Source organism: Triticum dicoccoides, chromosome 4A (assembly GCF_002162155.2).
Source record: "Triticum dicoccoides isolate Atlit2015 ecotype Zavitan chromosome 4A, WEW_v2.0, whole genome shotgun sequence".
Classification (NCBI taxonomy): domain Eukaryota; kingdom Viridiplantae; phylum Streptophyta; class Magnoliopsida; order Poales; family Poaceae; genus Triticum; species Triticum dicoccoides.
The window spans coordinates 599,369,132-599,383,278 of NC_041386.1; the positions used below are offsets into that span (position 1 = coordinate 599,369,132).

General features: G+C 43.4%; 1 pseudogene; it reads right to left on the bottom strand.

The window, feature by feature from the left end:
• Window positions 1-2,347: 2,347 nt before the first annotated feature.
• On the bottom strand, window positions 2,348-5,787 carry LOC119283751 (annotated as a pseudogene).
• Between the last annotated feature and the right edge of the window lie 8,360 nt (window positions 5,788-14,147).

Genomic DNA, 14,147 nt, shown 5'->3' on the forward strand with positions numbered 1-14,147 from the left:
AGGGGTTAATCGGGACAAAGGACACGAGAGAGGGTTTTATACTAGTTCGGCCCCTTACGATGAAGGTAAAAGCCTACGTCTAGTTGGGATTGGTATTGCTGAGGTTTCGATCTCCAAGAGGCTCAACTCGCCGGCTTGGTGATCGACTTGGTTGTTTCTTCTCCTAAGCCGCCACTGGGTCGTCCCCTTATATACACGGGTTGACGCCGGGTGGCTTACAGAGTCCCGGCCGGCTCATAATCGTGTCTGGCTCGGTGACTTCCTTTACATGCCATTCCTTACAAGTCTTTCCGCACATCTGGCGGTTTACAATAATGGGCTTTGAGCCGGCCCGAGGCCTTTAGGCTTTCTATATATACTAATAAACTATCATCTTGATTGTATATTGGGCTTCTTACATAACCCGCCATTAAGGCTGACCCGGCCCCTCCTGGGCGGGTTTTAGCTGATAGTAATATCCCCAACAAACATTTTATAGAAAAAGTAGAGCAATAAAATGACATTCTAGAGCACTCAATAATTGAAACAGGGGCATGAATTGATAGAGCATAACAACATGTACAAAACATCCTTACTGAAGTATCCCAAAATAAGCATGTCTCTCACTGTAGCATCAAGTTTACATCGCATCAAAATAACAGCAGGAAAAGGACTTAGCAAAATCCTAAGTCCCTGAAAATAGCAACATTACGGAGCCTAGTTTGCATGCTTGTAATAGTCACCACATAGATCACAAAAATACAAGGCTTTCACCTCTGTAAATATGGCATGTTGTAGTTCAAAACACATGTAGACCTCATGCCCAAATAATGCACACATAATATGCAACAAAAATGACAAAACTTCATGATATGATAAGTACCAGCAGTTAATATTTTATAGCACTATTTCATCAATGAAAATGGCATCATTATAGATAGTAACACGCATGGAAATGCTACTGGCATGACGAGCTCAATGAGACAAACATTTCGACAAATCATATGCATGATTTGAATCAACGAGCACGGAGATGTGACATGACGAACAGGGCATACAAATTACAGGGTGGTTCTGGACACGCAAACCGACGTTGATCCGAAGCTCACTGGAAATGGAGGGAGTTCGCCGGGGAAGATCGCCGGCGAGGGAGGAGCGGCGGATCCGGCAGGATCTCGCCGGATCCGGTACGAGCGGAGGCGAGGGCGCAGCCGGGCGGCGAGATGTGGCGGCCGAGGTGGGGCGGCGCGGTGCGGTGTCACAGTGGCGGCGTCGAGGCGCGCTCGCGGTGGCGGGCTAGCGCGGCGGCGCGGGGAAGATTGGTGGCGGCGCGGCGGCAGAGAGCGGCGGCCGGATGGTGATGACCCACAAGTATAGGGGATCTATCGTAGTCCTTTCGATAAGTAAGATTGTCGAACCCAACACTACAAGAAAGTCGTTAATCTGTGACAGTAACTGTCCATCACAAACATGCAAAATACTATCAAGGATGGCCGGGCGTGACGGTCCTGAAATCCGTCATGTATATCACGTCATAATTTTCCCACCCGCCCATCCTTGACGGATTTTCATTTCCGTCATGAATTGTGACGGTCTGTTGCCGTCACCGATCTGACCCCCGGCCCGCCCAAGGCCCGGTCCGCTGTGACGGACTATTCCGTCATGGATTTACATGACGTGTAGAAAGATGAGTCCCATGTGGCATCTCCCGCAATCTAACGTGGCGCCAGCGTGGAGCTGATGTGGCGCCAGCATGGAGCTGATGTGGCGCCAGCATGGAGCTGATGTGGCGCCAGCGTGGAGCTGACGTGGCGCCATGTCAGCCGACGGCATTCGGCCCAGTGTGGTCTGGCCCATTTATTTTTGTACATCCAAGCCTATGGGCCCATTTTACTGCAGCTGGTTGGCCTGTTTGTTTTGGGTTGGTCCATAATCATTCACACTCTCGTTGGCCCATTTGCACGTGTTCAATATGCACATCAGCCCATTAAAATTATGCGGCACATGTGTTTTTTAGCCAGAAAGTGTGTTTCGAGGCCACTTTATTCGGCCCATTTGTGTTTACTCTACCCAACCCAACCCTTCTTTGTCTCTACACAGAATCGGTTTCCAAGCCTAAGAGCTTACATCTCCAGATCCATCACAAATACAGAAAAGAGGAACAACATCCCAAATCACAGTAACATTGACCTTGCATCTCCAAATCCAAGAACAATGGAGCAGCAAAATGCAACCAGTTTGCATCCAACAGTGTGCAGTTTGCACAGCAAAATCATTACAAAATAAGAAGGTAGGTTCTAGCAGTATATCACATTCACACAGCTTCCATGTATGAAGTAGAGACGACGGCTGATCTTGGACAAACAACTTACCCTTGAGTTGATCTTGCTTGCAACTGACTTAGCAAAAAGTCTAGTTTTGCATCCATCTCAGCTTGCTTCTTCCTATTCTTCTCATCTCTCTTCCTGTGCTCCTCGTCTTGCCTGGTCCTTGCTTCTTTGGACTCCTTCAACTGCTTGGTCAAGGTGTCAACAAGAGCCCGAAGCTCGACATTGCCCCTCTTTGCCAATTCTGCTTGACAGTTGCTATCGCTAGATCTCCCATGGACATGCTGGATCCCCACATGCTGAAGAAACCTTGGCTTCTTAGTGTGGTTAGCAAGCACTTCAGCTACAGCCTTGGTCGGAGAGTTTGATTCTTGTCCATCTTCTGTAGGCTGAGAGGCCTTGTTTTCCATCTCGGTCTAGCAATGCAAGCAACAAACATGGTTATAATACGGCTTAAGCACAAGTAGAGAAGACAACATCAGCAAGCTTACATGCAACGTCTTTGTAAGGAAAGCTATCATGCATCCTTTACAACTAGACACTTGTGATAACAGTCAGATTAATCTTTTTTCTGTGCGGAGGTGATTCAAATTATTCATATATACTATCATCTACAACAAAGTGGACTATTTCCTGAATTAACTAGAAGTGACTAATATTCAAATCAAATTATTTCTGGAAGTCAATCAATAAAATATATATATACACACTAAAAATATAAGACACCGGGGATGGCCAAAACTACAATATATAAAGCCAAATAATAGATTAATAAAAAATTCTGTAATTTTAGGTGGCTGATAGGTCACATGTCAAAGTGATTATGCGCTTTTATTAAAGTCATTTCATCTAGCCATATACTAAATCAAAACTGATGTTTTTCAGTCGCATCAAAACTTATCAGTTGTATGAAAATAAAAAGGGTACAATCATATAGGACAGGCTATTACAAGATAGTTAAGTGAACATGTTAACATTTTCAATTAAGATGCACTGACATTTGATTATCAATTTTCAATCTGGTGGAGTAACTCAAACAATATTAGTTCTAGTATGCAAAAAGGTAAAAATTGATGGTTGGTAGTCTTTTGAAGCTGACTTACAATTGCAGCTTGGACAACATCGGTGTAGCTTTTCTTTTTCTTGCTGTAATGGCACTCCTTGAACAAATCCAATGCAGTGGGTTCTTTATCTTTGTATTTGTCTCCCTGGAAACAACAAATATGAAGGCAAGGGAGCATCATACAAAGTTACTACATGGATGCAAGAGTTTACATTAACCTATGGTCAAGAATATTTCTCATGACAATGCACATCCAGAGCCACATGTTTGACTTACCAGATTATCACAGTGCACAGGGTAGCTGCGCGAGCCAGTGGTTTGGTGAAACTTAACTTGATCTCGATTACACCAAATACATCAAGAAACATACCATCTTTTTGGGATCCTTCCAGCTTTCCACTAGCTCATTCCACTGCTCATCGGTCATCGAGGGCACAGGAGACGTTCTCGTCACCAAATGGAGTGGGTGAGGGTCAAAATAATCTTTCTTGATCATGTATCGTTGTTGGCGAGTCGCATGTTTCAGCATTTCAGTACAAGCCTTCCTAACTGGCACAACATCAACATCCATCTGAAACTTGTTCTAGTCCGATGAAAAAACATGTGTAAGTATCATGATTGCACAAAATTGAAAAAATAGCACAAAATTGACAGTTTGATAGCCATTTGAGGGAGGAAGGCCTGGACTTTGTACTTACACCAAGTTTTCCTACAAAGTTCCTGAAGATCCCATCTCGGACATGTCCATCTGGGTCCTTGTAATCCTTCCAGCGCTTAAACACGGGCATATGGTGTCTAACTGTGACGTTGCATTCAGTTGCGAACTTTGCAGCAAGAAGAGGTGCCTCCGGCCTTAACTTCCCTTCTGGAATGACAAGCGGCAGTTTGCCCTGCCGGCGTCGAGTGATCCTTTCCAGACCTTTTCCCACCTTTCCCTTGGCTCCTCATAGGATTGTGGACCTGAAAAGAAGGTAAAATCAAGAACGGATACAATTAAACTGCAATTACACGTATAGAAGTGTACTAATAAATGGAGGAAATCGTTTCAAAATGTGTAACTATAACAACAGGAAGCAAGCTCACAAAAAAAGTCAAGACAATATACTAGTAACCATATGGCAACAACAACTAAATGGAATATTGCATTATCTATCATGTTGGTGTGTTTCTGACTGTTACAAATGCACAGGTTAACTGGAACGGAAGACAAGGTTCGAGCAGATTTCAAGAAGGCACAGGTTAACTAAATTGTCCTTATTTAAATACTGTGATATTAAGAAATGAGCAATGGAGTTGTCCTTGAGAATATCATCATCCCGCAACACTGGAATGACTCATAAAAAAATCATGCACACATATGGTATAAATTAAGACAGGAAGATGCATAGAACAATAGATTGAACAAGAAGTTTAACTCTAATAGATGCTAGAAAGATTCAGGTTATAACAAGCCTTCAGAGTTATTGTTAGGTTGGGTTTGCTGATTTGGCTGGGCACTACCACCAGTTTCGTTGGCCATCTCATTTTCGTCATCACGATGGGCAATGAGATCAGCTCCATTGGCAATCCAGTTGTCATCATCACAATGTCCAGGATCATCACCTTTTTTGAAAAAAGCATCTAGTGAGAGTATGTTCATCATGGAGCTAATAGCCTAGGCTACTAATTCAAAAGAAAAAATCATGAACATGATATGATAATAATAGTAAGGAACTTGCCTTCAACACCATGGTCATCAAAGTTGGGAACAGTTTCTTCAGCTTGGCGGACACAAGCCATGGAAGCAGTTGGCTTATGGATGACACTTGGTGTCTGCTGTTTAGGATCAAACATTTCCTCACTTTGAATACCTCCATCAGCATCTTGTGATAGAGCTTGCTTCGACCTTGTGACTCGTGGATTAGTTGGGAGGTCCGCATGAACTCTCTTAGGAGGTCGAGGCTTGACTCCACCAGGGGGCATGGCAGCAGATCTTTTCTTACTAGTTTTCTGACTAGTCTTCTTACAGTCCTGACAGATATGAAAACATGGTTTAATCAACAAATAGTAACAAAATTATGCTGCAACGGCAAACAAGCAACATATCTAAGCAATGAATGACTAGATTAAGGAAATTAGCACCTTAGAGTTTGAGCTAGCAGCAGGTGTGGACCGCAGTGCTTCTATTTCATCTACTAAACTATCATCGGATGACTCTCCTTCACTGGTATTGTCCTCGTTAGGATGGTACTCAGCTTCAGAATCATCACTACTATGCTTGGGTTTACTTTTTTCAGGTGAAATGACAGTTTTGGCTGCAAACAATGTCGATAGTGCAGGAATTCCGAGTGCTTGCAGCCTTGAATTGTTCCTTATGCATGTTCTGATGCGCGACTCCTCCAAAGGATGCAGCGGTGGTTCTAAGATGAGTGAACACATGAGCACGAATTACTATGTGTATAATCTGTAGTTAATAACAAAATACTATTTTGTGATCAAGTTTGTAACAATATGTGACCCAAATCTACACTTGACAGCACAAGACCCTTTTTTCATAGGTATGGCAAGAACTCTAATGGACCAGAAACACTAGCAACTTAAATCAAACACAAGAAAACAGCTTTTACCACACACCCAATAGACATACATATGCATGAATAGCAAATAGGCAGGCGTGGGGTGGGTTAAGAAGATTATGCCTGCTGTCTTGGGTCCTCGGTGTTTCTTCGCTGCAGTCTTCTTCCCCATCAGTGTGGTGCAGAGGTCCTTGAAGCGGCGCAGTATGGTCACAGCGACGGCTTGTTCTAGGGTTTGGTGGAGCGGAGAGGAGGGGGAGGGGGTTCTGGACCGGCAGTTGAGGTGGGGTAGCGACCGGCGGTGGAGGCAGAAGAGCAAGGGGAGTCGTGCTTGGGAGTGGCGCGGTGTGGTGGCGGTGGCGGCGGCTGCTTACACTAGGGTTTGGTGGAGGCGGATGGTGGGGGAGAGGGGGTCTTGACCGGCAGTGGAAGAGCAAGGGGAGGGAGGGGATCCGTGCTCTGCGGTGGAGGTGGACGAGGAACGGAAGATGGGCTCGGCGGTGGAGGAGGTGAAGCTGTGGCCGGCGGCGGAAGAGGAAGGGGAATAGGATGGAGGGGATTTGGCGATACGGGGGGAGGGAGGGATTTTGGCTGGTCGTGCGGTGGGGGTTAGGCATTTGTGTGTGTCAAATTACTAATAGGCCCTTCATCTGGTACTGGTGGATGAATGCATATGTGTAATTTTGGGGAACATTGCTAGGCAATAGCGTCAATTCGCATTGCGTTATTTTTTTCTTGGCGCGGTCGCGCGGCTGGAGCGAAAACTGTAACGTGCGTGCGCGCGCTTTTTGCCGCCGAGCCAAATTTAGAACATTCTAGAGCATATAACACAAGTTTATTATTTGTTGCTGTAATTAGTAAGACATATATTTAATTATGCACTATTATTAGGAAATAATTACTAGAATGAGCAAGACATATGCACCTACTTTTTTACAAACCATAGGGGAAAAGATGACATAGTTTAAAAAACGAACCGGACCAGCGGCCTCACCGGTTCGATTATCAGTTTGGTTTTTTAAATTATGAGCGTGGGGACTACCAACTCCAACAAACTTGCTTACAAACGCACCTCGACGTGAAAAAGCCTTTGTATCATCGAAACGAACAACTTGCTAATTCGGCCATCTCCATCTGAGTTTTGGAAGATGGCATCTAAACTAGATACAACAAACTTGATTTTAGGCCATATTATGAACATACATGAGCCATATGAATTTCAGAAATAATTTGTGTACCTGAATAGCCAATGACAGCACACAAATGCCATCCTCACAACAGCTAGTACAGAGATAATATATTGTCAGGCATACAAGAAGGATTACAACCACGGTGACTTCGTTAACACACTGACAGACTATAACTCTGATACGGATCATAACAAGGATCAGCGGTCATTGGCCAATCAAGGCAAACAAAATATAACTCCAAATACAACTCTGATACGGGTCACAATAAGGATCAGCGGTCATTGGCCTATCAAGGCAAACAAAATATAACTCCAGATACAACTCTGTTACGGATCACAAGAAGAATCACCGGTCATTGCCGTATCAAGGCAAACAAAATAAAACTCCAGATACTACCATTGTAGATGACAGGAGCCAAAAGCACTGTACAGACCAACTTAAGCTTGCAGCACAACCTTTTTTCAGCATCTCCTTCTCAGCCTTGTCAGCAACGCCTGTCGAATATTTCAAATTTAGAAGTGCATTCAAACTGTACATATGCAAAAAGAGACGATGTACTGAACTGAACAAACTTGTAGTGCATAAACACCTCAGTCTCCCATGTACTATACTGAACAAGCATGTAGTGTGTAAACAGCAACAGGATATTGCAGTAGCAAAGGAAAAAAATATGCAACAAGAATGAAGATAGTACCTTCTACACTAAAACATCTACTCGTCATCGCTGTCGACATCCATTGTGGAACCTCCTTCGTCTTCACTGCAATACTCCAAACCTGTGTCATCTTCTTCATCTTCGTAGCCACCTTCATACACTTTTGTGGATTTTTCTTTTATCAAACGAGCAACGACATCAGCTTCAAAAGTAATGCCTTGCTCATCATCTCTATGCAAAGGCTTCTCAAATGTATGGTCAGAAACTGATGTTCTCCTATCCTCCTCTGCACAACACTCCTCCTCTTGATATGCAGGACCACTAAAAGGTACACCCTCAGTTTCACTAATATTGAACAGATGCCTATGGTCGAATGTTTGCACAACTTGCCAATTTTTCCCATACTTCGTGTCCGGCAAATAAAAGACCTTACTAGCCTGAGTAGCCAGAATCAAAGAATCGTCCTTGTACCACAAACTTCCAACATGTATGCTTTTGAAAAAACCATCATTTTTAAGTTCAGTCTTCTTTCCATCAAGTTTAAACCAGTCATATTTAAACAAAACAACTGACTTATCTTTCAAGTTATAATCTAACTGAATGATCTCTTTCAAGGTTCCATAAAAATCTATGACCTTATGGTCATGTTCACCTTCGGTCATGACTCCACTGTTCTGCGTCCTCTTGTTGCTATCACGAGCAACAGTGCTAAATCTAATCCCATTCACTATGCACGATGAGAATTTCCGGACTCTCCGATCAAGACAACATGCCAAGGAAAATAGATCTTCATCTACCTCTTCGCCAACCTCATCTCGCAGCCTCATCATCTGCAACAGCACACAAACACATACATTAGAATCTGCAGTGAAATTTGACAACCAAAAATTATAACTAGATGTGAATGAAAACTAACATAGTTCCTGAACCATGTCTAAAATTTTTGTTGAAGCTCTTTATCACTGTCCGGCAACCGTTTTCTCTTTAACTCATCTCTGAACATACTGTAAAATAAAACAAATTAGTCTCGAGATCACATATGTACAACAGAATGCAACAAGCACAAGTTTCAAAAGTGACAACGTACTCGATATATTTCTTAGCTTGATCACAATTGTTCAACACATACCACACCATCTGGTCAAAATCTTTTTGCTCATGCACATATTCATAGTCATATCCTGAAGTAAAATTAACTCCATGCCCAAAAACGTCAACACCATAGGCTTGTTCATCTGAATAACCTATATTTCTTGGTTTCCGATTAAATATTGTTTCAACATCATCCATGTACCTGGAGCAAAATGTCAGGCATTCATCTGCAATATATGCCTCAGCAATCGAACCTTCTGGTCACGCCCTATTCCTCACATAGCGCTTTAAAGTATATAGCCTTCTTTCAACTGGGTACATCCACCCATATTGTACGGGACCTCGAAGCAATGCCTCTTCAGGTAAATGTACGGCAAGGTGCACCATCACATCAAAGAATGCAGGCGGGAAAATTTTCTCAAGCTTGCACAAAATTACAGGGATTTCCTTCTTCATTTCGGCCAAGACATCCCTATTAAGAGTTTTGCTGCATAGTTCTCTGAAAAACTTGCCTAACTCAGCTATTGCTTCATATATATCACTGTCCAAAAATCCTCTCATGCCAGCAGGTAAGATTCTCTGCAGAAGAATGTGACAATCATGTGTTTTCAGGCCTTGTACCTTGGTTCCATCAGCACTTGTGCATCTTGAGATGTTGGAAGCAAACCCATCTGGAAATTTTAACTCTCGTAAAAATTGACAAAATGCAACAACTTGTTCTTTGGACAAGGTATATCGGGCCCGAGGCATCACATATGAGTCTCCCTCCTTCCTCAATTGCAACTCCTCTTTAATATTCAAATCTTTGAGATCAATCCTAGCATTAAGTGTGTCCTTTGTCTTACCCTCCAGATTCAGAATTGTCCCAACGAGGTTTTCACAAATGTTTCTCTCAATATGCATGACATCAAGATTGTGTCTCAGCTTCAACTTTGCCCAATACTTCAAATCCCACAAACAAACTCGCCGGCCCCAAATTGGCACATGATCCTTCTTGCTGCCCAAGTCAGAACGCTTCCTTTTTCTACTTTCTTGTTGTCTCCCAGGTCTAACCTTCTCCAATTCTGCTTGCAACTCTTTCTTAGAGAATTTACCTGGCTCATCATTGCTTTCATGAAGACCAACAAATTCATTGTTTCTCCGCAAACGATGACCCCTTGGAAGGAAACGATAGTGACCAATATACCCAATTTTACTCCTTAGGCTGTAAGAAAGTGGGTGTTTGTCACAATGAATACATGCAAAATAGCCTCTTGTGGTACGCCCTGAAAGAGTGCTCAGAGCTGGGTAATCGTGAATGCACCATAGAACTGCAGCATGAAGATCAAACATTTTTCCACTAAGAGCATCATATGTACGTACACCCTCCCAGAGCTCAAGTAATTCTTCCACAAGTGGTTGTAGAAAGACATCGAAGTGCTTGCCAGGTGATTTGGGACCTGGAATCAGCAGAGCCATCATAAAATTTGACTGATCCATGCATGCCCAAGGTGGAAGGTTGTATGGTATAACAAATACAGGCCACATACTATAGGTTGTGTTAAAATTTCCAAAAGGATTGAACCCATCAGTGGCAATGCCAAGCCTAAAGTTTCTGGCATCTTTTGCAAATTCTGGAAATTTTTCATCGAAATCTTTCCACGCATCACCGTCTTTTGGATGACTCAGTTCCTTCTCATTGGGCTGCCTCTTTAGCTCATGCCATTGTGCTTCTTCTGCGCCTTTTTTGGAAAGAAACATCCTCTTTAGCCTAGGCACCAATGGAAAATGCCTCAACACTTTCTGTGGAATCTTCTTTCTAGCAGGGTCTTTCCACCTTGATAGGCCACAAACTGGGCAATTGTCATGATTGGCATATTGCTTTCTGAACAGAATGCAATTATTGAAGCACACATGTATAGACTCATACCCAAGGCCTAATTCCTTTAGAAGGTTCTTTGCTTCCTTATACGATTTTGGGAGCGTATTGGGTTCAGGGAATGCTTCAGCTAATAGCTTCAAAATTTCAGTAAATGCACTATTCGGGATCCTATGGTATGACTTCAAGTGAAGAAGTTTTACCACAAAGGAGAACCTTGAAAACTTGGTACAACCATGATAAAGCTGCCATCTTGCCTCCTTCATCACATCCTTCAAAAAAGACTCATTCTCAGAAGGGTTTCCACCATTGTTAGCATCTTGATTTTCAGTTTCACTCTGAGCTTGTTCTACTGCTGTGCGTAGGTCTTCAAACATCTCTTCAAATCGGTCAGCGCCGTTGTCACCATCCTCGGTGTCATGCACATCAATAGGATGTTCAATAACATCTACATCAAAGTCTTCTCCATGATATATCCAACGAGTATATGTACTTTCCATGCCATACATCAATATGTGCGTGTTCACAACGGTCTGATGCTGGTACTTATGATTAAGGCATTCTCTACATGGGCAAAGTATTTTATCATCCTCGCTGAATTTCTCTTGAATGAAGTTCATAAATTCTTTGACACCTTCAGTGTACTCACGGGAAAACAATGTACCATGAATCCAACGTCTATCCATCTGCATTGCAGAAAAAGAACCAATTCAATCAAAGGTTTACCCCGGTCATCAAATTAACATGTACAGTATACCAAACTAAAATATGTTCAGATTTAAAACTATACTGCTTCGCACTATAGTGAACACAGTTCATCAAAAGATTTTTTTTCTTTCGTCGTGACAAAGGAACATACACCACTTGACAAAATATTTCACTGATTATTCGACATTAAAGAGGTCTACAAATCAATACAAATCTGTAGCACACATTTACTAGTATGAGCTTGCCTACAAAATCTACGACTACTAGTATGTGAATAAGACAATGCATCGATTGATGCCAACTCAATATGTATGTGGATGAATGCACCCTGAAAAACATAATGTACATGGTTCACGTGTCACATCTATGGTGTCATGAAAACAAGAAAAATGGAACTAAAATCTCAAATGCTAACTACACTGAGATGGTATTTTCTGAATATGTATCTGCATCCATCAACACATTCATTAATTGGGTAATCTAACTACCTCAAATAACACACCATTAAACCTAAAGGGAAGAGGTTCACCCCAAATTCAGAAGGGGAAAATTGAAAAGCACAGTATTTAGTCAACAAATTCTGAAGGAGAGAGATGATTTCTGCTGGAGGCATACCATTCGCTCCTGGCTGAGGTTGATGTTGGGAAAGAACGAGGGAGTTTCCAGTGCAGCAACTGCGGGCAGCGACTGGCTCATCTGTGAGGCAATGGTGGGCGGCGGTTGCCTCGTGGGCACGGCAATGGCGGGCGGAGGCTGCCTCGTCGGCGCGGCAATGGCGGGCGGAGGCTGCCTCGTCGGTGCAGCAAGGGCGCACGGCAGCAATGCGAGAGGCCGACGGCGTCGTGAAGATGGCGCCGAGACGGACCACCCCGCCGAATCTAACCACCCTCGCCCGGGCAGTCGGTGGCGGCACTGGCGGTGGCGGCTGCGCCGGCCGATGGGATCTGGGGGATGTAAGATTCGGGGAAAAGAAATACCTAAGTCTCAACAGTTTTTTGTTAAAGGAAGCAACATAATCCAAAATACCCTGTCATGTGGGGCATACAATGGCACCCACGTATAATCACACTTTTATTTTTTTGGGCAAAACCTATGGTCCGACCGACATGTGGGCCAAAGAAGGGGCAGACACGCCACATCAGCCGGAGCACAATCGGTGACGGTCTGGATGGTGTATATTAAAAAAAGTGATTGGCCTGACTGAGCCCGCTTGGTCGATTCATGACAGTTTCCGTGATGACAGCCCAACGTCCGTCATGAAGGGCCTGCTGTTTTTAGGCCCAACCACGGGTTACTAATCAGTGACGGTATTCATGACGGGGCAAGAAAAGCCGTCATAATCTGTGATGGATTCCAGGAATGTCAGCAGTAATCCGTCATGGATTACCAAGTTTCTTGTAGTGCAATGAGGAGCAGAAGGAAATGATAAGCGGTTTTCAGCAAGGTATTCTCTGCAAGTACTGAAATAAGTGGTAACAGATAGTTTCGTGATAAGATAGGTTGTAACGAGCAACAAGTAACAAAAGTAAATAAAGTGCAGCAAGGTGGCCCAATCCTTTTGTAGCAAAGGACAAGCCGGAACAAACTCTTATAATAGGAAAAGTGCTCCCGAGGACACATGGGAATATCGTCAAGCTAGTTTTCATCATGTTCATATGATTCACGTTCGATACTTTGATAATTTGATATGTGGGTGGACCGGTGCTTGGGTGCTGTTCTTACTTGAACAAGCATCCCACTTATGATTAACCTCTATTGCAAGCATCTGCAACTACAACAAAAGTATTAAGGTAAACCTAACCATAGCATGAAACATATAGATCCAAATCAGCCCCTTACGAAGCAACGCATAAACTAGGGTTTAAGCTTCTGTCACTCTAGCAACCCATCATCTACTTATTACTTCCCAATGCCTTCCTCTAGGCGCAAATAATGGTGAAGTGTTATGTAGTCGATGTTCACATAACACCACTAGAGGCTAGACAACATACATCTTATCAAAATATCAAACGAATACCAAATTCACATGACTACTCATAACAAGACTTCTCCCTTGTCCTCGGGAACGAACGTAATTACTCACAAAGCATATTCATGTTCATAATCAGAGGGGTAATAATATGCATATAGGATCTGAACATATGATCTTCCACCAAATAAACCAACTAGCATCAACTACAAGGAGTAATCAACACTACTAGCAACCTACTAGCACCAATCCCAGACTTTGAGACAAGAATTGGATACAAGAGATGAACTAGGGTTTGGAGATGAGATGGTGCTGGTGAAGATGTTGATGGAGATTGCCCTCTCCCGATGAGAGGAGCGTTGGTGATGACGATGGTGATGATTTCCCCCTCCTGGAGGGAAGTTTCCCCGACAGAACAGCTCTGCCAGAGCTCTAGATTGGATCCGCCAAGGTTCTGCCTCGTGGCGGCGGAGTCTCGTCCCGAAAAGTTCCTTCCTATTTTTTCTCATCGAAATACCTAATATAGGAGAAGATGGGCATCGGAGAGCCACCAGGGGGCCCACAAGGTAGGGGCGCACCCTAGGGGGGGCGCCCCCCACCCTCGTGAGAAGGGTGTGGGCCCCTTGGCCTTCATATTTGGTGTTTATTTTTCTTTATTTCTTTTAAGACGTTCCGTGGAGTTTCAAGACTTTTTGAGTTGCGCAGAATAGGTCCCTTATATTTGCTCCTTTTCCAGACCAGAATTCCAGCT